Source organism: Heterocephalus glaber, unplaced genomic scaffold (assembly GCF_053883595.1).
Source record: "Heterocephalus glaber isolate CG9 unplaced genomic scaffold, H.glaber_assembly_v1.0 deba00001600, whole genome shotgun sequence".
Classification (NCBI taxonomy): domain Eukaryota; kingdom Metazoa; phylum Chordata; class Mammalia; order Rodentia; family Bathyergidae; genus Heterocephalus; species Heterocephalus glaber.
Genome location: NW_028258372.1, coordinates 20548697 through 20573231, shown reverse-complemented (window position 1 = coordinate 20573231; position 24535 = coordinate 20548697). Strand labels below are relative to the sequence as shown.

Sequence of the window (24535 nt, the reverse complement as noted above, 5' to 3'; positions counted from 1 at the left end):
ATGTTTACATTCCTCGTGTAGTTTGTGCATGTACATAACACATCTTAATTCCTTTATCCCCTTCCCTCTCCTGAATCCCCCTCCCTTCATCTCTTGATCCCCCTCCCATTTGAGAAACATCTACCTCCCTACTTCCTATTATCTATCTTTTCTTTTGATCTTTATTTATAATGCGGGTTTCTCATATAAGAGAAACCATGTAATATTTAAACTTGCATGTCTGATTTATTTCACTTAACTTTATGGTCTCAAGGTGCATTTTCCAAGTTTATCCTTCTTTATGGCAGAGTAGTACTCCATTGTGGGTGAATACCATATTTACTTTATCCATCTGTTGACGGACATATGGGCCATTTTCAAGATTTAGCTATAATGAATTGTGTTGCTATAAACATGAGTATGCATGTATCACTGTAATACGTTGTCTTTAACTCAAGAAGATACCTAGAGGGGTATCTTCTGGGTCAACATTGAAATATAATTTTTAAACCCTTTTATACCTCAAATAGGCATCATGAGAGTAGGAAAAGCACAATATTGAGATCATTATTTTCTAAAACTTCTTCAATCATCAGAAATGCTTTGAGACAGTATTTTTCAATTTCTGTCTTCCAGTGAATCTCTGATTTTAGATGTTACAGCCAGAAAGTACCAGGTTACCAAAAGAGACCAAAAAAAAAAAAAAAGCAACAAATGCTGTATTTGATAACCCTACTTCTTCCCCGGTGCTTCTAGCACCTCCAACTGGGAAAAGAAGGGAGAGAATCCTTAAACTGAAAAGGTATCTACAAAAAGCCTGCAGGAACATCATATTCAGCAATGAAATACTAAAAGCATGCTCTTAAACTCTGGAGTAAGACAAAGAATGCCCACATTGCCACCTCCATTCAAAACCATAATTCATGGCTCAGAAATTCTCTGGCAGAGCTACTCTTATAGCATACAATCATCTTTCTTCTTGCTCATGGTCAAGTGAGGGGAGGATGAAAAACTTATAGCCTAACTTGGGCTACAACCACAACTATGCTGCTGCCCAGCGTGGGAACTTGTGAACCTCCTGCCTTCCACCTCCAAAGTCTCTTATTCTTCTCAACTGCAAAATGGGGACAAAGCATTTCTTGAGTTCCTACCTGCTCCTGAACAAATACACAATGACTTTAAGAAGGACATGTAAAAAGATATAGTGTAGTGAAGAAAAAAACTTTGGAAAACACAGATAAGGACCCAATTAAATCTGTCCTATTTATATCACAGGACTATAATAAGAACCAAATGAGATAAGACATGTGAAACTTTTAAAAATAAATGACAAATCCTTCCACAAATACTGTTTACATTATTACCAAAATATATAAACGGCACCTTTTCATTCCCTAGAGTACCTCGGACACGGTAATGGAATTAACTCAAAATTTATTGTATAAATTTAAAATGTACAAAGATGAGATTTAATGTGTTGAGTATAAAATACATGATAGAAGCTGAGAATATTCATTTTTAATTGATGCATAATACACATATCATAAAATTCACCTAAAGTATATAATTCAATGGTTTATGATATATTTACTAGGTTGTACAACCATCACCACTATCTAATTCCAAAACATTTGCACTGCCCCAAAAGAAATTCCAGTCACTGGCAATCACTCCCCACTCCCTCTTCCCTATAGCTCCTAGCAACACTAATGTATTTCCTGACTCTACTGACTTACCTACTCGGGATTTTTATATAATGATACAATATGTAGTCTTCTGTATCTAGCTTCTTTCACTTAATGTAATGTTTTGAAAGTCCATCTATGTTTTAGTGTGTATCTGTATTTTTTATGTCAAAAATAGTATTCCACTGTATGGATATGCCAGTTTCCTTAACCATTCATTGATTGACGGCCATTTCGGTTATTTTCATGTTTGGGCTATTACAAAAAATGCTACTGTGAACATTTGTAGATGAGTTTATATGTGAACATGTTTTCATTCTCTTTGATATTTTATAAAGGTTCCCCCAGAGAAATAGAACCAATAGGATATATCCATATCCATCCTACTGAGAGACAGACAGAGAAACATTTAAGGAACTGGCTGGTGTGATCACAAAGTCACACAAGTCCTAAACCGACAGGGTGGTCGAGAAGACAGGAGACTCAGGAAAGGGATAATGTTATAGTTTCAGTCTGAATGTCAGCCTTGAGTCATCAGCCTTAGGTCTACACTAAAGCATTCAACTGACTGGATGAGGACAACCTACATTATGGAGGACAATTTGTTTTATTCAAAGCCTACATATTTAAATGTTATTTTCATCCAAACAATACCCTCAGAAAGATCCAGAACACTGAGCAAATATCTGGGCACCATGGCCCAACCAAGTTGCCACAAAAAATCAATACACTTAGGAGTGGGATGCTGACTCATATAAGAACTTTGTTTAACTTGGCTGCCAAAATGTTTTCCAAAGCAGGTGTACCATTTCACATTCCCACTAACAGTGTATAGAGTTGTAATTTCCTTACATCCTCATCAACATGTTATCTGTCTTTTGATCAGAGTCATCTTATTGGGTATAAAGTAGTATCTCACTTTAGTTTTGATTTGCATTTTCCTAATGACTAATGTTGAACATCTTTTCCTGTACTTACTCTTCTCTGGAATAATGTTTATTAAACTCCTTTACCCATTTTTTTTTTTGTACTGGGGATCGAACTCAGGTCCTTGAGCTTGCTAGGCAGGTGGCGAAACCACTGGGCTAAATCCCTGGCTCCTTTACCCGTTTTTAAGTTGGGTTAATCTATTTATTGAGTTTATAAAAGTCTTCATATATTCTGGATATTAGATCCTTATTAGATATATCCTTTGAATATCTTCTTCCAATCTGTGGGGTTCTGTTTTTTTTTTTTTGTACCGGGGATCGAACTTGGGTCCTTGCGCTTGCAAGTCAGACGGCAGAACCACTGAGCTAAATCACCGGCCCTGCCTTTTCATTTTATAGTCTTTTGAAGCACAGTGGTTTTTAATTTTGATGTCCAATTCACCTGTTTTATCCTTTGGTTGCTCGTGCTGTAGGTATCATACTTAAGAAATCTTTGCCTGATTCAAGGTAATCAAATTTACTCTTATGTTTTCTTCTAAGCATTTTGTAACACTCTCTTATGTTGAGTCTTTGACACATTGTAAGTTACATTTTGTACATGGTGTGAGACAGGAATCTATCTTTAGTCCTTATTCATATGTACATGAATATCCAGTTGTCTCAGCACCATTTGTTGAAAAAACCATTCTTTCCCCATTGAAGAGAACACTATTCTTATTACAATTATCAGTGACCAGGCATTTTTTTTATATACTGTTGGTCCAGAGGATAAGATTGGGATGGTGGGTATGATGGAGATGGAACTGATGAGAGCATTCCTATCATTTTGAAGTCACTGGATCACGTAAATATTAGTCTTCTTGGCAAACTCCTACACATTCCTCGAGAAGTTGAATTATATAACTGTTAGCCTTTCCTAACACCCCTTGGGTTATGTGCCTATTTCTGTGTAGGCAGAGCACCTTTCTTACTGCTCTTATTCACCTACAGAAGAGTTCCTCTTCAAAGGCATTATCTGCAGAGCTTCCTGCAGAACCTGGCACACAGCTGGATTTCAATCAATGTCTACTCAATACATCAGTGAATGTTCTAGAATTATTTAAGGATCAAAATTTAAAACTGAGGATATAAATACTTCTTTCCACCTCTGCCACTTCGTACTCTCAAAGGATTTTAAAACATTGGAAATTGTATTTCATTACTCTTTCCATCAATTACTCTTTCCAGCCAATATTTGAAACACAAATATTCAAATGTATCATTATTCTAAAATCTTAACTTTGGGGTACCAATAATAACATGGAATGCTCATGACAGGGTAAGTACAATTCTAAATCTTTTCCAAGTATCTCCTCCCCTAACAAGACTTTGACATAATAGCACAATCTCATTTTAAATGTAATTGAGAAAAAAGCAGGACTTGAACCCAGGCAGCTGGGCTATATGGCCCTCAAAATCTTTCCCCTGATATCACAGTTCTATTCTAAGTTTTCCCAATTTTTTTCACCCAAATCAAGAAAGAAAGCAGTACGTAGTGGCACAAGCCTATAATCCCAGTACTCTGGGAGGCTGAGGCAAAAAGACTAAGTTTGAGCCCAGCCTGGGCAACTTAGTGAGAACGTGTCTCAAAATAAAAAGTAAAAATGAGCTGGAGATGTAGTTCAGTGTAAAGGTCTCAGGTTCAAGCTCGGTAGTGGGGGTGGGGGGAACAGGGGACACAACCCCAATTATGGTTAAATATATTCCAATTAATTCCCAAGGAAAATACTAATTAGGTATATTTTGAACCCTGAAAGACAGAGTAGGATTTTAAACACTATGTTGTTTCTATATACAGGCTAGTAAACATGTACCAGTTTACTATCAGTTAAACTATTTTTGTACTTTGTGAAAAAAACAAAATTAAAAGATTAAGAGAAACCAGCAGTGCAAAGCATCTAAAAAAAATTTTCATAGGCTAAGATTATAAGTTATAAAGAACTTTTGAAAATGTGTGGAGGCACACCGTTTCTGAGCTCAGCCTCAGTGGACCTGTCGGTAGCACTCTGTCTGCAGCCAATCTGCTCCAGGAAGTTCATCCTTTTGTGGGAGTGGGAAGTAAAAGGACTATCCTTTGACTAAAACTACATCCATAGTGCTGCAAACTTGAAGAGCTTTCTCTCTTTGTCTCATAACCGTGTCCACCAATGAGAATGCGAATTCACCAACTGCCCTGCTGAACAGATTCAAGAACAAGGGAAAAGACAGTACAGAAGTGAGGCGGCGAAGAATAGAAGTTAATGTGAAGCTAAAGAAGGCTAAGAAGGATGATCAGATGCTGAAAAGGAGGAATGTCACCTCATTTCCTGATGATGCTACTTCACCACTGCAGGAAAACCACAACAACCAGGGTACTGTGAACTGGACTGTTAATGACATTGTCAAAGGCATAAATAGCAATAATCTGGAAAGCCAGCTCTAAGCTACTCAAGCTGCCAGGAAACTGCTTTCTCGGGAAAAACAGCCCCCCACTGACCACATAATCCAGGCTGGTTTGATTCCAAATAAAATTTGTGTCCTTCTTGGGCAGAACTGATTATAGTCCCATTCAGTTTGAGTCTGCTTGGGCACTCACTAACATTGCTTTCGAGTCATCAGAACAGACCAAGGCTGTGGTGGATGGAGGTGCTATCCCAGCACTCATTTCTCTCTTGGCATCTCCCCAATGCCAAGATGGCTCACATCAGTGAACAAGCTGTATGGGCTCTAGGAAACACTGCAGGTGATGGCAGTTTTCCAACACTTGGTTATCAAATATGGTGCAACTGACCCACTCTTGGCTCTTCTTGCAGTTTCTGATATGTCATCTTTAGCAGGTGGTTACTTACGCAATCTTACCTGGACACTTTCAAACCTCTGCCATAACAGGAATCCTGCACCCATTAGATGCTGTTGAGCAAATTCTTCCTATTTGGTTCATCTCCTGCATCACAACAATCTGGAAGTATTAGCAGATACCTGCTGGGCTATTTCTTACCTTACCAATGGTCCAAATGAACACATTGAAATGGGTGTAAAAACAGGTGCTGTGCACCATCTGGTGAAGCTTCTAGGATCAAATGAATTGCCAATTATGACTCCTGCACTAAGAGCCATAAGGAATATTGTCACTGGAACGGATGAACAGACTCAGATTGTGATAGATGCAGGAGCACTTGCTGTCTCGCCCAGCCTGCTCACCCACCCCAAAACTAACAGTCAGAAGAAAGCTACATGGACAATGTCAAACATCACAGCTGGCCATCAGGACCAGATACAGCAAGTTATGAATCATGGATTAGGCCCATTCCTCGTCAGTGTCCTATCTAAGGCAGACTTTAAGGCACAAAAGGAAGCTGTATGGGCTGTGACCAACTACACAAGTGGTGGGACAGTTGAACAGATTGTCTATCTTGTTCACTGTGGTATAATAGAACCACTGATGAGCCTCTTAACTGTGAAAGATATGAAAATTATTCTGGTTATTCTGGATGCCATTTTAAATATCTTCCAGGCTTCTGAGAAACTAGGTGAAACTAAGAAGCTTAGTATAATGATGCGGTGGCTTTGACAAAATTGAAGCTCTACAGAACCATGAAAATGAGTCTGTCTACAGGGTCTCATTAAACTTGATCGAGAAGTATTTCTCAGTAGAGGAAGAAGAGCAAAATGTTGTGCCAGAAAGTACCTCTGAAGGCTATACCTTCCAAGTTCAGGGTGGGGCTTCTGGTACCTTTAACCTCTAGATTGTGCAGCTGAGGAAGGCATCAAATTTTTGTTGTGTACTATGTTCGGTATAAGTTTGCCTTCTGTTTCTCTACTAAGAACTCTTTTTAAATGTGGTTTGTTATTGTAGCACTCTGTACAATGAAACTGTACTTGAACAGTTCCAAACTGTACACACTGTATGAAGCTTATCCTCTGAAGGGGTTTCTTATTTCTATGTGGAATTTCCTATTTTGCAGTGTCCTGGAAATAAAGATTAAATTCCAAAAAAGGAAAATGTGTGGAATAGGAACAATACATGTCAAGCCTTAAGAAAACATAAGCACAAAAATGAATACAAATTTCCTAATTTCACCAACAGAACTTTTCCAGTATTACACTAAAACTGGGTGAAAATATACATTAATTCCAAGGGAAAATGAGGAAGGAAAGTCAATATTTACCTATTCTGTCTCTGAAGTTCAAAGACATATAAAAATATTAGACACACCGAGGAGATGACAAAAGGCAGAGAGAGAATGAAGTGGCATATTATTCCAAAAACACCATATCCTACTGGAATGAATGGCAAATGTTGAACATAGGTTCAAGCACAGATGGGAAAGTTATTCAATTTTTCAATGTTGTTACTTTTCTCATTGTAAAACAGAAATAATGGTCCATAACTGTCGGAGACCAGAGGAGAATTGAGGCCTAATTGGCCTCCTCTATGAGTACAAAGGAGAAAGGCTACACTCAAGGGTGAGGGCATATTGCAGGTTCTAGGGAAAAGTTAAGACACCTGAGGCTGAGTTGTTTACCAGAGGATGTATTAATGGATATTGGAAAGCAGATGAATCTTGTGTTACTTTGACTTCTTATGCCCATGTTTGGGTGAATAAAGGCAAGATGAGCCAGATGCTAGGACTCTTCTGTATCCTAAGAGCCAAGAACTCCCTGGCTGCCTGCATGTTAAACTGACTCCATGTCTCTTAGTCATTCATTGTCCTTTGCCCCGGGTCAGAGAGAACAATGTAGCAGCGGGTCCTGGTCCTGAAACAAGGCCACACAGGTGGGTCAGCAACAAATGGCACCCCAATGTGGGGCTTAGCTCCACATAACCCCTTATCCTCAAATCTGAAATCTAAAAAGCTCTGTAAATCAGGTGGCTTTTTGTTTTGTTTTATTTTTCTTTTAGGTTAGCAGCAAACTCCTTTGGCAAAAAATTCATTTGCAGCAAAACCTGACCTGACATGACATGGAGCTATGTTTAGTCATTACCCCAAATAAGTGTGGATTTATCAATTGAACAACCCTGTGTTCCATTATGGGTGTAGAATTTGTAAGGTATATACATTGTGTCACCTTTCTAAAAATCTAGTGACTTCTGAACAAACATCTGTCCCAGGAGTATTGGCTACTGGATTGCAGGCCTGCAATAATTTAATTCCTGTTTCTTTTTTTTTTTTAATTCCTATTTCATAAAACGTTTGTAAGGATAATAAACATGAAATACAAGCACAGCACTTGCCAATAGTAAGTCTTCATTAGAAGCCCTTAAAAGCAAAGACAGAGGTTCAGAAGAAGGAATTCTGCCTGGCTATTGTTTGAAAAATTTTGAGTGTCTCCAAAAGGTCCATGTGTTAGAGGATTGTTCCCCCAGCTTGGACCTACTGGGAGGCATGAAAGTCTGAGTTGGGGCCCAGCAGGAGGTTCTGGACTATGCCCTTGAAGAAGATTTGGGACTATGGTCTTTTCCTCTGTCTGGCTTCCAGCCATGAAGTCATGATTTTGCTTTGCCATGGACTGCTGCATGACTGCCCAAGCTCAAAACAATAGGCCAAGTGATCACAGACCAGAACCTCGAAAACTGTGAGCCAAAACAACCAGTTCTCTTTATAGCCAATTACCTCCAGTATCTGCTGCAGTGGTGGGAAGCTGACTAACACATGTCTCCAACTTCAACCCAGAAATTCAGGCTGAGTTTCTAGCTTTCAGACTCCAGATTACAACAATACCTCAACACCCAGCCTGCTGGCCTGCTTTATAGATTAGACTTATCAGCCCATGTAACACAATCTCATGACCCACTTTCCTAAGATAAATATGTCTGGGTGGGTGTGTGTGTGTGTGTGTGTAAAATGTTCTCCTACTGGAGGAGAGAGAGAAATCCTCTCAGTTCTGTTTCTCTGGAGAACCCTAATATCTACACTTAATATATTACATACACAATTTTAACCACCAAATGCCCTGCACAGACAAGTTAATTTTTTGGTAGGCCTTGGAAAAATCTTTTCCTCTGCAATAATTTGAACTTTTTTTGGTACTGGAGATCGAACTTGGGACCTTGTGCTTTCGAGGCAGGCAGCGGAACCACTGAGCTAAATCCCCGGCCCCAATAATTTGAACTTATAAATGTGCATTTAATTAGGTAGCTTATAGTTCTCTGTCTTCATGTGAATTCATTTGGAACATGTCCACTTGTGTAATATTTTGTAAGCACTTAACACCATTATTACCCTTGTGTGCCACACTCAATGTCAGGGAAACCCCAAACACAATCTGTTCACCTGCAGTCTGCACCTGACACACTTAAAAGAGTCAGTTTACAATAATAAAGTTTACCCACTTTGTTTTATGATACTTTAATACAGTTTTCAGGTATTTTATAGCTAAAAGCTGACAATAAAAATTTAAGTATTTTGTCACTCAAAGTAAATTACTATATTACAGAAGGTGCTATGCAAAAGGAAAACATTATCCAAAGAAAGAAAAAACCTGCATTAAGTCTGATGAATGAGCAAACTACTATGGAAATAAAATTAATAGCATTATCTCATATACCTCCCTGGGAAGATTCCATGCAAGAGAACACTTTGCACTTGATGTCTGAAATTGAAAAACTCTTTATAATGATTCAATTGCCTTGATGAAACAGGATGTGCCTTTATCTTGCTTGCTTTGGTAACGTGATTCTACCGAAACAATATAAGGAAGATTTACAAGATACTACACTATACCATCTCAGGCAACACTAGAAAAGATAATGGAAGTAGCATGCCATACCAAAGCAACTGCTGACACATGTTCCAGTGGTCAATAATAAACATCAAAGGTCAGTATCTTCCAAACAGTAAGACAATATCACTACATAAGCTGTAAATTCCACTAACGCATCTTTGAAATGCTCACTTTAAAAATTCCTACTTTTTTTTCATACATCAGTTTGTTATTTACTTTGTGGTAATGTGTTGATTTGAGTATTTCTAATGAGGTTTTTAAAATCACTTTACTTGGTAAATTAACTATTTGAAATAAAACACAAAATGCATTACCTTGCCTTTCTTGCTGAACAAGCTCCAATTTTAATGCTAAGGACTGAAAAAAAATGTTCAGTTAGACTCAACATATGAAACAAAATAAATGTGACTATTCTAAAACTTCAAGTGAAAAGCTGACTGGTTTTGTTTTGTTTTGTTTTTGTACCAGGAATCAAACTCAGGGCCTCCCACTTGCCAGGCAGGTGCTGTGCCACTGAACTACATCCCCAGCCCTGGTTTTTTATTTTTTTAAGAAAGCCATCAGATGGGCTGGGGATTTCGCTCAATGGTCCCGCCACCTGCCTCACAAGGGCAAGGTCCCAAGTTCGATCCCCAGTACCAAAAAAAAAAAAAAGAAGAAGAAGGCCATCAGAGAAATGTAATTTAAAACTACACTGAGATACCATCTTACCCCAGAAAGAATGGCTGTATCAAAAAATCTAATAATAACAAAAGCTGGCAAGGATGTGGGAAAAAGGAACTCTACTGCATTATTGGTACACAAACTAATACAACTACTATAAAAATCAATGTGGAGATTACTCAAAAAATTAAAAGTAGAAGTATCATTTGACTCAGCTATCCCCCCTCCTAGGTATCTTCCCAAGAGTTAAAATCATCATATTACAGGGATACATGCATACCTATATTTATAGCAGCACAATTTATAATAGCTAGATCTTGGAAACAATGTATATGCCCATCAGCAGATGAATGGATACGGAAAATGTGGTATATTATACTGCCATAAAGGAAGATAAACTTGAGGCATTCATAGAAATGGATGCAATTTGAGTTCACAATGTTGAGTGAAATGTCAGACACACAAGCTCAAATATCACATGGTTTCTCTTATATGAAAAACTATAAATATACACATACACAGAGCAAAATAGAAAAAAATAAGTAGGAAGAAGAGAGATGTTCAAATACTTCCCCAAATTACATATTGTTTTTTAAAAAAAATTCAATATATATGGTAATTTGTCTCATTCATACTACTAGTTTATCCTAGTTTGCTGAAAAGAAAGTTTGCATTATTATGTTTGTTTCTTCTTTGTAAGAATCTTTTTGGTTTATGTCTTCCACTGAGTAACAACTTTGAAGATAATGATATACAGGGTAATAACTATTGTTTTTTATTATTTGGTTATGAAAATTTGTTTTATTCTTTCATAAAGTAAAAAGAAACCAAGAACATCTTAAAATATAAGGTACATTTAAAAACTGTTTTCTGCCCAACAACAACAAAAAACAGAAAACTTTTGTGCCAAATAGTGAATACTGAAACTGGATATGGAGGCATTTCTAATTTCTTGCCTACTTTCCCAAAGAGAACTCAAACTGGTAAGTAATGTGGATGTCACTAAGTATAAGTAATTCAACTTTAAAGCAAAATTTCCTACTAATTATCATTCAGGTTTTCTAGAGCAGAATAATCAAACACTGGCCTGAAATTGTAAGACAAGCTACTCAAAAATCTAATGATTTAAAGGTCCACATTGTAAATTTTGGCTTTTCTGAGAAAAATACTAAATAATATTAATGTAGCCAAAAAACGCTATTAGATTTTGTGTAGCCAAGTGGCTCTGAACTGTTTTGCAAACAAAATATACAGAAATGAGTTATAAGCTGAAACAGATTGAAGATGGAAATGACTCTCAACCTAAAGTTCAGTGTAACAAATACATAGAATTGAACACTGTTCTTATCTCTTATGTTTATATTTTTAAAGAATTCTGTTACTAAGAAAGTTTGAGGACTGCTGTATACAAATGTGCAGGACTGGCACCATCAATAAGAGAAAGGAATGGCCTTCTCTATCTGCCACTTCCCACTTATGCGCAATGTGACACATTGCCCAAAGTGTTAATGTCTTTAATAAAGTAAATTATTGACATTTACTTTACCAGATATTGTGAGTATTCGATGACTAATGTCTATGAAGTCTCAAACTGGGACAGAATGTCCCCTCATTCCTTCTTACATAGCTTGTGTGTATTTACCTCACTACTAAGTGAAAAGAGAATTTATTAATTAGATCATTTATTTTTCAGTGTGGAGCAAAACTGATTTCTGATGGGGATATCTTTTGATGTTTTTCACAGTCCGTAGAAAAAGACCTTTAGGTCCTGTTTTTCTAATAAGCACTGTCACTAACAACCAAAACAGAATGTCAGGAAGCCATACTATAATGAGACTATAGGAACATCTTGTAAATGCCAAAGAGAACTGAAGAATTATTTCCTGAGTTTTCTTCTGGGCCCACAGCCCAACTGAGATGAGCCTGGGGCTGGGGACGAGTAACAATCAACAAAAAATTCTAAAGAGGAAAGTTATTAGAGAATGAACTTACATTCCTCTTTGAAAATCAAGAGTAGAGCGTTTAGGATTTAGGTGGAATTTTCAGACACTAATATCAAAAGCCTCAAATGGAAAGGACTTTATTTTTGAAGGGATGAAGTGGCAGAAGACCTTGGCAAAACAAAATGTGCAAAATCTGAAAGTGAACTAGTCTGCCAGAGTTTTGTGGTTGTTGTTTTAAATGTATCTCCTCTTGCCTTTCCGACATCATCCAAGGCCCAGTCCTCATTAACTCACCTCTACTATTATAATACTGTACTCAATATTCTAGGATCCAAACTTTTTGCTATTCCAAATCCTCCAGCCACTAGACTAATTTTCCTGTAACTCTGCTGATCTAACCATGTCACTTCTCTAACAAAAACACTTCTCAGTTCTTCTGTCTCATATTCAAAGCCTTCCACAAAGGGATCACATCAACCTTTTGGGGTTTTTTATGCAACTCTCCCTCTCATTCCAAACTGTCTCCATTCTTCCCATCAAAATAAGATTAATTTTGTATCCTTGTCTTCACTCATACTGACACTGACTTGGGAAAACCTGTATTTTGTTATATTTCATTCATTCAGTCAGTCAGACAAGCATTTAGTGAGCACCTATTATATTCTCAGCCCCAGTCTAGTGCTAGGATACAAAGATGACTAAGGCCTATTGCTTGTCCCCAGGGAAGGTAACGATAATTAAATGAGTCAGACACGTAAACAATTTGTTAAGACACAGCTCAGTAACTGCTATGATATTGTATACAGGATGCTATGGAAACACAAGAGTAGTGATTCAACTGTAAAAGAAACAAGGTAGGGAAAGCCTGGTCCAGGAGACTTCACAGAAGAAAAGAGAGTGGAATTGAGTCTTGAAGGGTGACCAAAAGAGGGTGGAGGACGGGTGAACGGACAATGACTATTTAAGAGGAAAGTGTGTTCCATGAACCAGGAACTGCCAGAGATTCAGCATAACTGGAGAACCAGGCAGAGTGGGAAAGGAACATTCACAAGTACTTAAACTTCCCCTGGTGAGGAGCCAAGGATAACTTTTAAGCAGGGAGTGATTATGATTAGATGCAAGGGTTTTAAAGCCTTTTTGTGAAAGGACTCTCCATTCAAAATCAATAGAGCCTTCCCTAGAATCAACAAGGTTCACCTTCCCTTTTTGTCTCCCCCCCCCCCCGCCCGCTATGGAAAACTTGCTGTCCCCCACACTTTAGATCTGTCATCTCATTTAGTTCTTACAGCATTTCTAAGACAAAAGAACTTAAATTATAGTCAGGGAAAGTAAGTTATCTTACTCTAATGTGACATAACTTGTAAGAAGTAGATGGCATCAAACCTAGTTCTAGATTCTGTGGTCTCCTTCTGTGATGCCACACATAATCCTACCACCCTGAATTATACCTTTCCTGTCCTCTACTATTCTACGTCCAGGTCCCCTCTATTGTACCTGCCTTACAAATTGCTATAGGACATGTTTCTATTCCCAGGGCTGCCATAAATAAGTTGCTGCCTTAAACAGGTAAGACACTTTCCTAGGCTGGTTTCCTAAGGTGAAGGAAGGTCTCTCAGATCACTTCCCTCATCTCCTGCCACACAGTCAGGATTACTAATACAAATTCAAGTGCAGGAACACAGTGAGGCAAGTGAGCTGATCCAGCCTGGGATGCCATGGTCCATCACACTATAACTTATTAATAGTCCATCCACTAACATTTATTGAGAACATCTTGCAAGCCAGAGTCAAAGAAAAAAATCTCTCCAACCAAGAAACTAAGCCTGAGTTAACAAAACCGTCAGCCATGAAGCCTCCCCCTCTTATCTCGATAGGTTTCTTACTCTGGCAGCACCATCTCCTCAAAGCATACATGCTCAGCTTGTGAAGACTTGAACTGGAGGCTAATTCACTACTAGATGATTCTAAGAAAATACATAAGAGTAGGCTGCAGGGAATACAATGAAAGCAATTACCTACGTTAAACTTCTACTAAACTAAGACACATAACAAAAATACATTCTATCATAGTATAATTATTTTTCAAGAAAATCTTCTGTATCATTCCCCAAGGTGAGAAATTTTTCCCACGTAATAGAAAAGAACAATATACAGATATTATCTTATTTAGCTGCTTGGCTTATAGCTGATGGGTTTACCTTTAAAAAAAAAAAACCATGTAAACATGAAGGTATCTTTTTGTTGCTGGCTTTTTTGTGAGTTTTTTTTCCCTCCTCCATTAATCACCTTCTCTCACCCTCCAGGGAAACAAAGTAGGTGGGCAAAAATTCCTGGATGTTTTCTGGAAGGTACTTAGAACACCCACATCCTCAGACATAAGAAACACTTCAAGTCTACATAAACAGTGAGGAGATAATTTGGTTAACAAGAAACATTAGTATGAATAAAGGTAAAATATTTATATATTGAGACATAAGATGTTATAGGAAAATGGGAAACATATACAAGTACTACAGAATCTCAACTTGAATCCTTTACAATGTATTTTCTAGTGATCCACTCACACACCAGACTCTCAAATAATCAAATCCATCATTTTTCACATCACTGAATGTTTTCTAGGAACAAAAAACAACATGGATCTCTATTATCAAACAGCTGCAGAGAAGTAAGACCAGACTCAAGTATATATCTGGCATACAAATTAAAATAGCCATAGAATCTTCATCACAAAAAGCAATGTATTCATTTCAAGAAGCAGACAGATGTAAAGATGCACAAATTTGCAAAGTATTATAAAACTAAGGTAACCCAATACCCCTATGCTGGTACAGGATACAACTGACCACCAAAGACTCATATCCACTCAATCACACACTGCAGGTCCGAGACAAACCTGGTTCTTTAAATACACTTCCAAGAATTCTGTACAGTTAGAACAGAGATTAAGCCACCAATAGAGATGAACCTTTGTAAAACTACATCATGGACAAAAAATAAATGTGCTCCCATGTTAAAAAGAAAACAGGAGAAAGCCTCTTTTTAGATAGGTCAAATATACCCCAATGACATAAACTGATGGCTTATTTTGAGAAAGACATGAAGTCTGTTATTATGTACAAGCCAAAGCAAATCCTTCTAAAGATAACTTGATTAAGAGCCAGTCATTTATTTGTTGAACTGCACATAAAAACATATGTTTAGGAAACATAGTATTTACATAAGAAAAAAATTGAATATAAGTGGGTGATATAGATCATATATATTTTAATTTCCCAACCCTGACAACTTAGGCTACATTTTGACAGCTGTTAAAATTTTTAAATGAATTTCTCTATTGTTTGGGATGATTCAGGAAGTTTCCAGAGACAGGGAGGCCAGTCAAACTGGTGTTTGGCCTGTCCCATGAAATCTGTTTACTCAGCAAAGATAGCTAAGGCAGTGGTAGGACTGAGGGCTAACCAAGTAAAGTCCCTGGCTACACCCAGAAAGTTATGAGGTGGACACCACTATGGCTCTGAAATATAAACACTTGCTACTATCAAATACCTACCCTTGGAACAGTTGAGGAAGAGAACAAAGTAAGAGCACCACTGGTGATTATCTGGATTGTCTCCTCTCTGTTCTCATTAAAAAAAAAAAAAAATACTGCAGCAAGCTCAAGAACTCAGTCCTGCTTTACAAGCTTCCTTACTCTGGGGTTTTTAGTATCCCAGTGGGCTGATTGCTTCCTAAAGGCAATGATTCTAATAAAGCTCACAGCAGATGCTCAGTAAACACCTTGATCTTGTGTTATGGTTGTAATTAGAAGTACTCAAACATACTTAGCAACTGAAGTAAAATTAGTGTAGCATGTGAACAGGATGAAAACTCAGAAGAGGCTCTCTGTCCCATGAGGCACACGTTTGTGTATGTAATCTTCTGTTGTGGGGAGGGGTACCAAAACCAACACAAAGGTGGTGATCAGAACACAAATCTAGAAGTGGGAAACCTGACCTTAGGGAGTGACTACCTCCCGAGAGCTCAGTTTTCTCATCTGTAAAACCAAGGTGACTGGTTAAAATACTTGAGAGGTCTCTGAGGTCCTTTTACGCTGCCTCACCGGGCTGGTTATGTGCAAAATCAGGCAGTGGTTCTGGAGAAATTCAGGCAGAAGGACAAGAACTGTGTGTGCGTGTGTGCGTGTAAAAGTCCTCAAGATTGAAGACCACTCAAGCCAGACCTCAGAAGGCAGTGGGACTTATCCAGTAGGCCAAAAACATACTTTGTGAGGTCCTGCAGGAAAAGAATGGAGATTGAGAGAAGGAAGGGCCCACATATAATGCAACTTTAGATATCAGGAGCAGAGGACAGATCTATCACTGGGCAGGTGCAGTGCTGGCTACTCTGCTTAATCTTTACAATACCATTTAAAAAGTTTAAAAGGGAAATTCTATACTATAGTTCACTCTTTTCTTGGGTTTGTTTATTTTTTGAGACAGGGTCCCACTGTAGTTCTGGCTGCCCTTGAACTCACTATGTAGCCCAGGCTGGCCTCTGGACTCACAGCAATCCTCCTGCCTCAGCTACCCAAGTGCTGGGATTACAGATGTGCACACCGTGGCTCACTTTTTATACTCAAGGATATTAAGGAGTGTGATGCCAAAAGTCTCAGAGCAACAACCAGCTGAAGCAAGGCTGGCACAAGGTCCTCTGTTGCCATAGCCCATTCTCCGTCCACAGCACCCTCACAGCGCCAGGCAGCCACAGACAGGCCTACTTCAGTCCTAGCCAAGCCCTGCTAAATAAAGGACTGGAATACAAAAATATGAAAATACTACTCAATTTTCATTCCATACATGAAAGTTGTTTTAATGAAACAGAGACCTTATAACACCTAATATATCTTTTAGAGCCGGGCATGGTGGCACACGCCTATAGTAGCCACCTGAGCTACACAATGAGTTCGAGGTCAGCCTGAACCACATAGTGAGACCCTGTCTCAAAAACAAACAAACAAAAAACAAATAATACATCTTTTAAGTGTCCCAAGCTAGACTTTCAATTGTATCAAGGTCATTAAAAATGATCAATGTTTGTTTTGTGCTAAATACCAGGTAAACCATTAATGCATTTATTCCACTTAATCATGTGTCATGAATTCTACAAAGTAGGTGCTATTATGACCTCTTTTTTATAGATAAGAAAACTGAGGCTTGAAGAAACTAATCATCCTCGGTAAGTATCAAGAGCATGGCTGAATCATCACTAGCACGTGGTAAAAATCTCTGCCAAACTGTTAAAAGAAATGCTAAAGAGAAGAGCCATCAGCTTCTCACTAAGTAAAGGCACAAGGCAGCACAAGAGAAGGCCACACAATGGAGCACGAAGAACAAAAAGCCCTGAAAGATGGGGGAGCCACTATTCTTCTGGCCTGTGTTCATCAGTATATGGAGCTATGTGAGAAGAACGTGAGGGTCCTGTGATCCTAAGTGTCTATAAATAACCGAAGTCTTATCCTTTCCTCAGAGCCAAATGTTCCACATAATGATGTTTAGTCTCAGAACAGAGCCAGTTATGGTATCTAGCACATAGTAGACACTAAATAACTAAAATGTTCAATGCCCTTCAACCGAGTAAACACCAAGCTAAGAGAAACTTCAATACGACAAGATAGATTAATCTTGTTGGTCTATGCAACGGGGTCTACTAAAATACCAAAAGAATTTATTTAGGGCTGGGGATTTAGCTCAGTGGTGCCGCGCCCGGCTCGCAAGCACAACGTCCTGAGTTCAATCCCCAGTTAGATCCCCCTCAAAGAATTTGTTTACCCTTCCGGTTTACTCTCAACACAATCCTAGAACACCAGTATCCTGGGGTTGTAGTATTTCATCACTATCATTAGAATGCTGGACATGAAATCCAAATCTGATGAATGAGTAATAAGTACTATTAATTCCCAAAGTTATGAAGAGTGTAGCCATATTTTGCAGAAATTCTGAGAGGGAGAATCACACACTGATTCAGGAAAGGGACACTGCAACGAGGTCCATGGTGCATCCCATTCACAGATGCACAGCCTCCTTGGGCCTCAGCTTCTCCTCTATAAACTGGAGAGTTTTCTGGGATGCTCTGAGGATTAATCTGAGGGTTAAACAGAAAACAAGCAATCATCACCTTCCTGGCACATTACAACTGTTCAATAATGTTTGCTCTCAAGTGCTACTACTAAGGATCTTAATGCTGTAAGTGTACCTGAAAAGCATCAATTTTAAAACAAAAATTGAAGACAATAAAACTATTTAGAAGGAAACAAAACTGGAGAAAAAAAAACCTGCTAGGTAGTTCTTTTAACTTGAGAGAGATTCTGCACAGCACTAATGGTAATCCTGAGAGAGAAAAGGCATTGTTTGAGCAATGATGACAGATCCACTGACATTATATTCCTTCCCAATAAGAAATCTATCTTTTCATTTTAAAAGTTTAAAGGTTTCAGCCAGGTGTGGTGGCACACACCTATAACCTACCACTCAGGAGGCTGAGGCAGGAGGATCACTGTGAGTTCAAGGCCAGCCTGGGCTACATAGTGAGTTCAAGACCGGCCTAAACTAAATAGTGAGATCCTGTCCCCTCCCCCCAAAAAATTTTACATCATTGTGACCAAATTCATTCAACAATGCCTTTTTTTTTTCCAGTACCAGGGATTAGGACCTTGCACTTGCCAGGCAGCCACGGGATCACTGAGCTACATCCCCGCCCCTCACCAATGCCATCTTTAAGAACACTATTTCTCGGCTGTACCACCACCCCAGAGCACCGAGGAGGTGAGCCACGTGGGCGCCAGAACAACCCCCCAAGCCGTCTGTGCTGAGCCATTACCTGGATCCACACCACAGAGCTGCAGGGGTCATAAAGGACACTGTTCTGAGCTTGAGAAGATGGAGTAGAAGTGAACAACAGAAAGAGGGCCTCTCTGAGGCCCCTTGATGAAAATTAAAGCCCACCAGAAAAACGAAGAAAATCTCTGCAATAAAGGCACACTAGACTACCTTAGTTGGGGGAGCAACACTGTGGACCAGAGTGGTGCAGATGCAAGCAGATCCCAGCCAGGGCTCCACCCCGACCCCAGAGGCTGGAGCACACTGCTGGAGTGGAGAGGCTGGAGGCCCTTGGCTTGGGCATGCCTGGAAAAGAGCTGCATAGGCACACAAGCAAAAGGCAGAGGTTCACCTAGATACCATCAGTAAGTGAGCGAGACCCTAGCCAGAAGCTTGCTCACACAACAGGAACTGGGGTACACAGCCCCCAGCCAAAGGCCCTCCCAGACAACAACTACATAAGGGCCCTAGCCAGTGGCACACCAACATACCATCCCAAGTGTGCACAGGTTGCAGCCAGAAGCCCACCCAGACAAGAGGTCAGCTCAGGGATCCAGAAGGCTACCTTTCTGAACCCAGGAATTAGTGTACCGGTGAGCAGCAGAGAAAAGGCAGCTCTGTCACTTGCTGAGAATTGAAGACCACTGGGTGAGCAAAAAGTTGCCTCAACAAAGGCACAAGCAGGCTGCATCTGTTGAAATGAGAAGACACATAAATAAGTATCAAAACCAGACTTCCAGATCACCTAAGGCAACCCCAAAGGGAAACAAAATGGAACAATCTGATATCCAACCACCTGGACTCCCTGAACTGGCAACAAAAGACGATCTGGAAAAAATAAAATCAGAAATAATTTCTGAGATAACAGGAGAGATTGTGCCCATACTGCAAGACATGATTAATATATCTAGAGCGGACACAGATTAAAAAAATAGAGGAGTTGAGGAACATGATGGAATCTCAACATAGGAAACAAATGGAATCCATAAAACAGATGCAAATAGATTTCAGGAGATTAAAAACTCCATTGAAAGTTTACGCAGCAGAATGAGCCAATGTGAGGACAGAATTTCAGATAGAGAAGATAAGATTGCAACTAGTGACCAGGAAAAGAAAATTTCTTAAAAATGGTAAGGGACCACGAGAAATCAAACCAGCAGCTGCTAGACGATGCAAAGAAGAATAACATTAAGACTGATCAAAGTCAATGAAAAAACAAGAGAACGTGCAGATGACATAAAAAAACTGTTCACAGAAGTAATGGCAGAAAACTTCCCAAGCAGGGGAAAAGAACTTGAAATACAGATAAGGGAGGCATACAGGATTCCAACTAGCCATGATCAAAAAAAAAATGTGCACATGGGCATATAATAGTTAAGATCCCAGAAACCCAACAAAAGAACAAAATTCTACAAGCAGTGAGAGAAAAGAAACAAATCACACATAAAGGAAAGCCCATCAGAATCACAGCAGACTGCTCAACACAAACCCTCAAGGCAAGAAGAGCTTGAGTGACATATTCCAAGCCCTAAAGGAAAACAGCCTACAACCCAGATTGATGTATCCCGCAAAATTATCTTTCAAAACTGATAGAGAAATAAGATACTTTCATGACAAAGAGCACCTTAGGAACTTCATGAATACCAAACCAGCACTGCAAAAAATTTTAGACATTATCCAAGGGAAAGACAATGAGGATCACCCCCAGGAAGCCCAGCAGAATGAATCCATCAGGCACAACAAGAAATTAAACACAAAGGGGGAGAATCCAACAGAAAAAGTCATGACAATGATAAGTCAATATGTATCATTTATAATTATCAATTTTAATGGTCTCAATTCACCAATCAAAAGAAATAGACTGGCAGAAGGAGTCAAGAAGCAAGATCCAAAAATATGCTGCATACAAGAAACATATTTAATTCAAAATGAAACTCATAGACTGAAAGTTAAATGGTGGAACCAAAAAAAAAGCAGGAGTAGCTATTCTCTTTGCAGATCAAGTGGATTTCAAACAAAAATCTGAAACACTCTGGTCCCAAGAATTTCAGATAAGGGATACTCAACTTGTATGTACAAATCTATTGTGAATATGTGTTTCACATTCCTCTCAAGTAAAACCTTAAGAACAGGACTGTTGGTTCTTGACAGTAATACAAGAAATTTCTATATTGTTTTCCAAAATGGTTTCATCATTTTGTGTTCACATTAGCAGTACTAGAAAGTTCTAACTGGTTCACACCTAAGCTAACATTTGTTCTTTTAAAACTTTTAACTTCATCTCCCTAATGAGTATATAATAAAATCTTATTATAGTACTGATTAGTACTTTTTTGACTCTAGTGTTGCACACCTTTCCTTGTGCTGTATTGGCTATTTATCATCTTCTTGTGTCTACATTTTAATTGGGTTGTCTATTAATGAGCTGTGAGAGTTCTTTATATATTCTGGTCGTAGGATATATGTATTATAAATAAGTTCTGGTTAAAGACTACTTTTCATTTTCTTCACGATGTCTTTCAAAGTTCTAAATTTTGATAGACTCTTATTTATCAATTTCTTTCTTTTATACATCATGTTTTTTGCATCCTAGGAAATTCTTGCCTACCCTAAATTCATGAACATTTTCTCTTATAATTTCTTCTTAAAGTTTTATAGTTTTAGTCTTTCATATTTAGGTTCATAGATCCTTTCAAGTTATTTTTATGTATGGAAATAAAGGGTTGAGGTTAATTTTTTTCATATGGATACCAGGTGTTCTAGTACCATTTGTTGAAAACATTATCGTTTCCTCCACTATTGAGCTGAGTTTATGTTCTATAAAATGTTAATGTTCAATAATCTTTCAAAAATCAGTGGACCATATATATGTGGTTCTATTTCTAGATTGTTTTATTCCATTGATCTATATGTCTTTCCTTATGCCAACATTGCCTTGATTACTGTAGCTTTAGAAGTTTTAAAATTACATAATAAATGTCTTCCAACACTGTTATTTTGTTTTCTTTTTACTTTTCTTTTTTTTTCTTAAATTATTTTATTGGTACATTTTAGGTATACAACACATTTACATTTCTCATTGGGAACTTGTACCTTTACATGATGCATCTTGGTTCTTATTTATTCCCCATTCCTAGCCCTCCCTTCACCCTCTCCACCCTTCCCTATTTACAAAGACTTTATTTCCATTTCTCAGCATTTTTCCTTTCCCTTCTTTCCTTTCCCCTGCCCCTCCCACTACCCCTACCCCTTTGGACCTTTTCTTCCTATTTTGCATTATCGATTATTCATTCTAATCATTGGTACATTTTAGGTATACAATATAATGACATTCATCACTGGAAATTTGCACCTTTACATAATCTCTCTTGGTTCTTATTTTTCACTTTTTACTTTTCTAGGTCCTTTGTACTCCTACTTAACTTTTAAATTTCAATATCCAATTCTTCATTTATAGCAAGTATACACAGACCTGAATTTTTATATATACCTTGTGTTTTCTAATTCTGCTAAATTCAAATACAAGTTCTAGGGCTCCTAGAGATTTCTTAGTATTTTCTCTGTAGATGATCATTTCATCTACATATAAAGATTTTACTTCTACCTTGCCAATCCTATGACATTTGTTTATTTTTATTGCCAGATTATTTTGGTTTGGGCCTATATTTCAAAGTTTAATGGACAGATGAAGAGTAGGCATATATGCCCTTGTTCCCCACCTTAGGGAGAAAGCATTGTATCTTTTCCATTCATATAAGGTGTTTTTGCTGGAAGTATGGAGTACATGCCTTTTATCTGATGAGAAGGTTCTGTTCTACTTCTAGTCTCCTGATAGCTTTTACCATGAATAGCTGTAGAATTTAGTCCAATACTTTTTCTGCAAGTACTGATAGGATCATATGGCTTTCTCCTTTCCTCTGTTAAAATGATGACTTATGGGGGTGGATCTTCCAATGCTGAACCAACACTTCTATCCCTATAATAAAACCACTTTCTACATATTGCCAGATCTGACTTCTAATAGTTTGTTTTGTTAAACAAATTTCTATGTTCATACTTTTCTCTATTATTTTTATCTAGTTTTAGTATTAGCACAATGTTGATTTCCTAAAATGAGGGGAGAAGTGTTCCTTCTTTTCTCTGCTTTAAACATTTGATATAATTTATCACTTAAAATGTATATGAGCCTGTTGTTGTCATTTAGGTAGGTTTTCAAGCTAGGAATATACCTTCTTTAATAGGTGCTATTCAAATTTTATATTTCTTCCAGAGTTAGTTTCATTAGTTTGTCTTCCAAGGTACTTCATAGAAGTTGTCAAATTTATTTCAAAAAAGATTTTTGTAATATGCTTTCTATATCCTTTTAAATTCGGTATAATCTGTGGTAATGTCCTCTAAATTCTGATACTGTAATTTTTAAAAAATGTATAATTGATATTGTTAATATGAAGAAAAGTTCTAAAGGAGTAGGGGAAGTGGGAGGGGTAGGGGAAAGGAAAGAAGGGAAAAGAAAAAATATGAGAAAAGGAAAAAAAGGAAATAGTCTTTGTAAATAGGGAAGGGTGGAGGGGTGAAGGCTGGGCAGGGGAATAGGGAAAACAATAGAAACCAATATACGTCATGTAAAGGTACTGATCCCAATGATGAATGTAACTATTTTATACCTAACATGTACCGATAAACTTAATGGAAGAAAGAAAGATACTTAGAACACTATTTCTCTCAGAGAAACTGACTGCCCTCTGAATCAGACCTTTACTATTCATGCATTTATTATCTCATTCAGTATTTTTCAATCAATCCATTACTTTGAAATTTTAAAAAAGCACATCAAGACTAGTATTTTTAAAAATCAGAATAAAATAGAAAACAACAGAACAATGTATTTAAAAAATAGACGATTTGAGACACTTATTTGATTATATGTATTGGCTAGATAGAAATGTAAACTGTACTATATTTGTTATAATGGGCTACAGTCAAAAATATCTGGGAGAAACTGATTGAACCTTTAAAAATGAAGAAGAAAACCATGTTAAGTTTTTACATTTAATGCACTGTAAAACACTAACAAGAGATTTGATTTATAGCATTCTTATCCCATAAATTCAAACAAATAAATTGAGAAATGACTGAACTTCCCCCCTCTGGGACAGGAAGCAGAATTAGAGAACTCCAGCCAACACTAGAAAGAACAGAGTAATCACTGTGTGAATCTCTTGCCCCCTTTACCTGTGTTTGCATTAGGAAACCCACATACTTTCAAGACAATCAGTCTTTTTTTTTTTTTTCAGTATGTACTAGGGATTGAATCTAGGGCCTTCGCCCTGGGCTACATCCCCATACCTTTATTTTACTAAAGTTGCCAAATTTCCTGGGCTACGTTGACACTTGTGATCCTCTTGCCTCAGCCTCTCAGAGTAGATCATCACTCAGCTGACAATCTGTAAATGCCCAGTCCCTGGGAATGGCTGTGTAACTTTACTTCTAGAGAATATTCATGTAGTAGCTTTGAGAGAAAGAAATGCAAATATGAAAAGGTTTCTACATAATCAAAATAATCTAACGAACACTATTGTGCATTATAAATGAATAAAACCTCTCTGTCCTTAAGCTGCTTATAATCTACTAAGGGATATATGGATATAATGAATGACACACACACCCCAAAAGACAAGCAGACTAGGTTCAACATGAAGAGAGAAAGGGACAAAGAAATGAAAGATTAAAAAAAA

General features: G+C 37.9%; 1 protein-coding gene and 1 pseudogene across 1 annotated transcript in view; one reads left to right on the top strand and one right to left on the bottom strand.

The window, feature by feature from the left end:
- The window catches only part of Lamc1 (laminin subunit gamma 1), a 129949-nt gene that overhangs the window by 78835 nt on the left and 26579 nt on the right, over positions 1-24535 (bottom strand). The window lies entirely within an intron of this gene.
- Positions 3904-6357, top strand: LOC106010902 (importin subunit alpha-1 pseudogene; annotated as a pseudogene).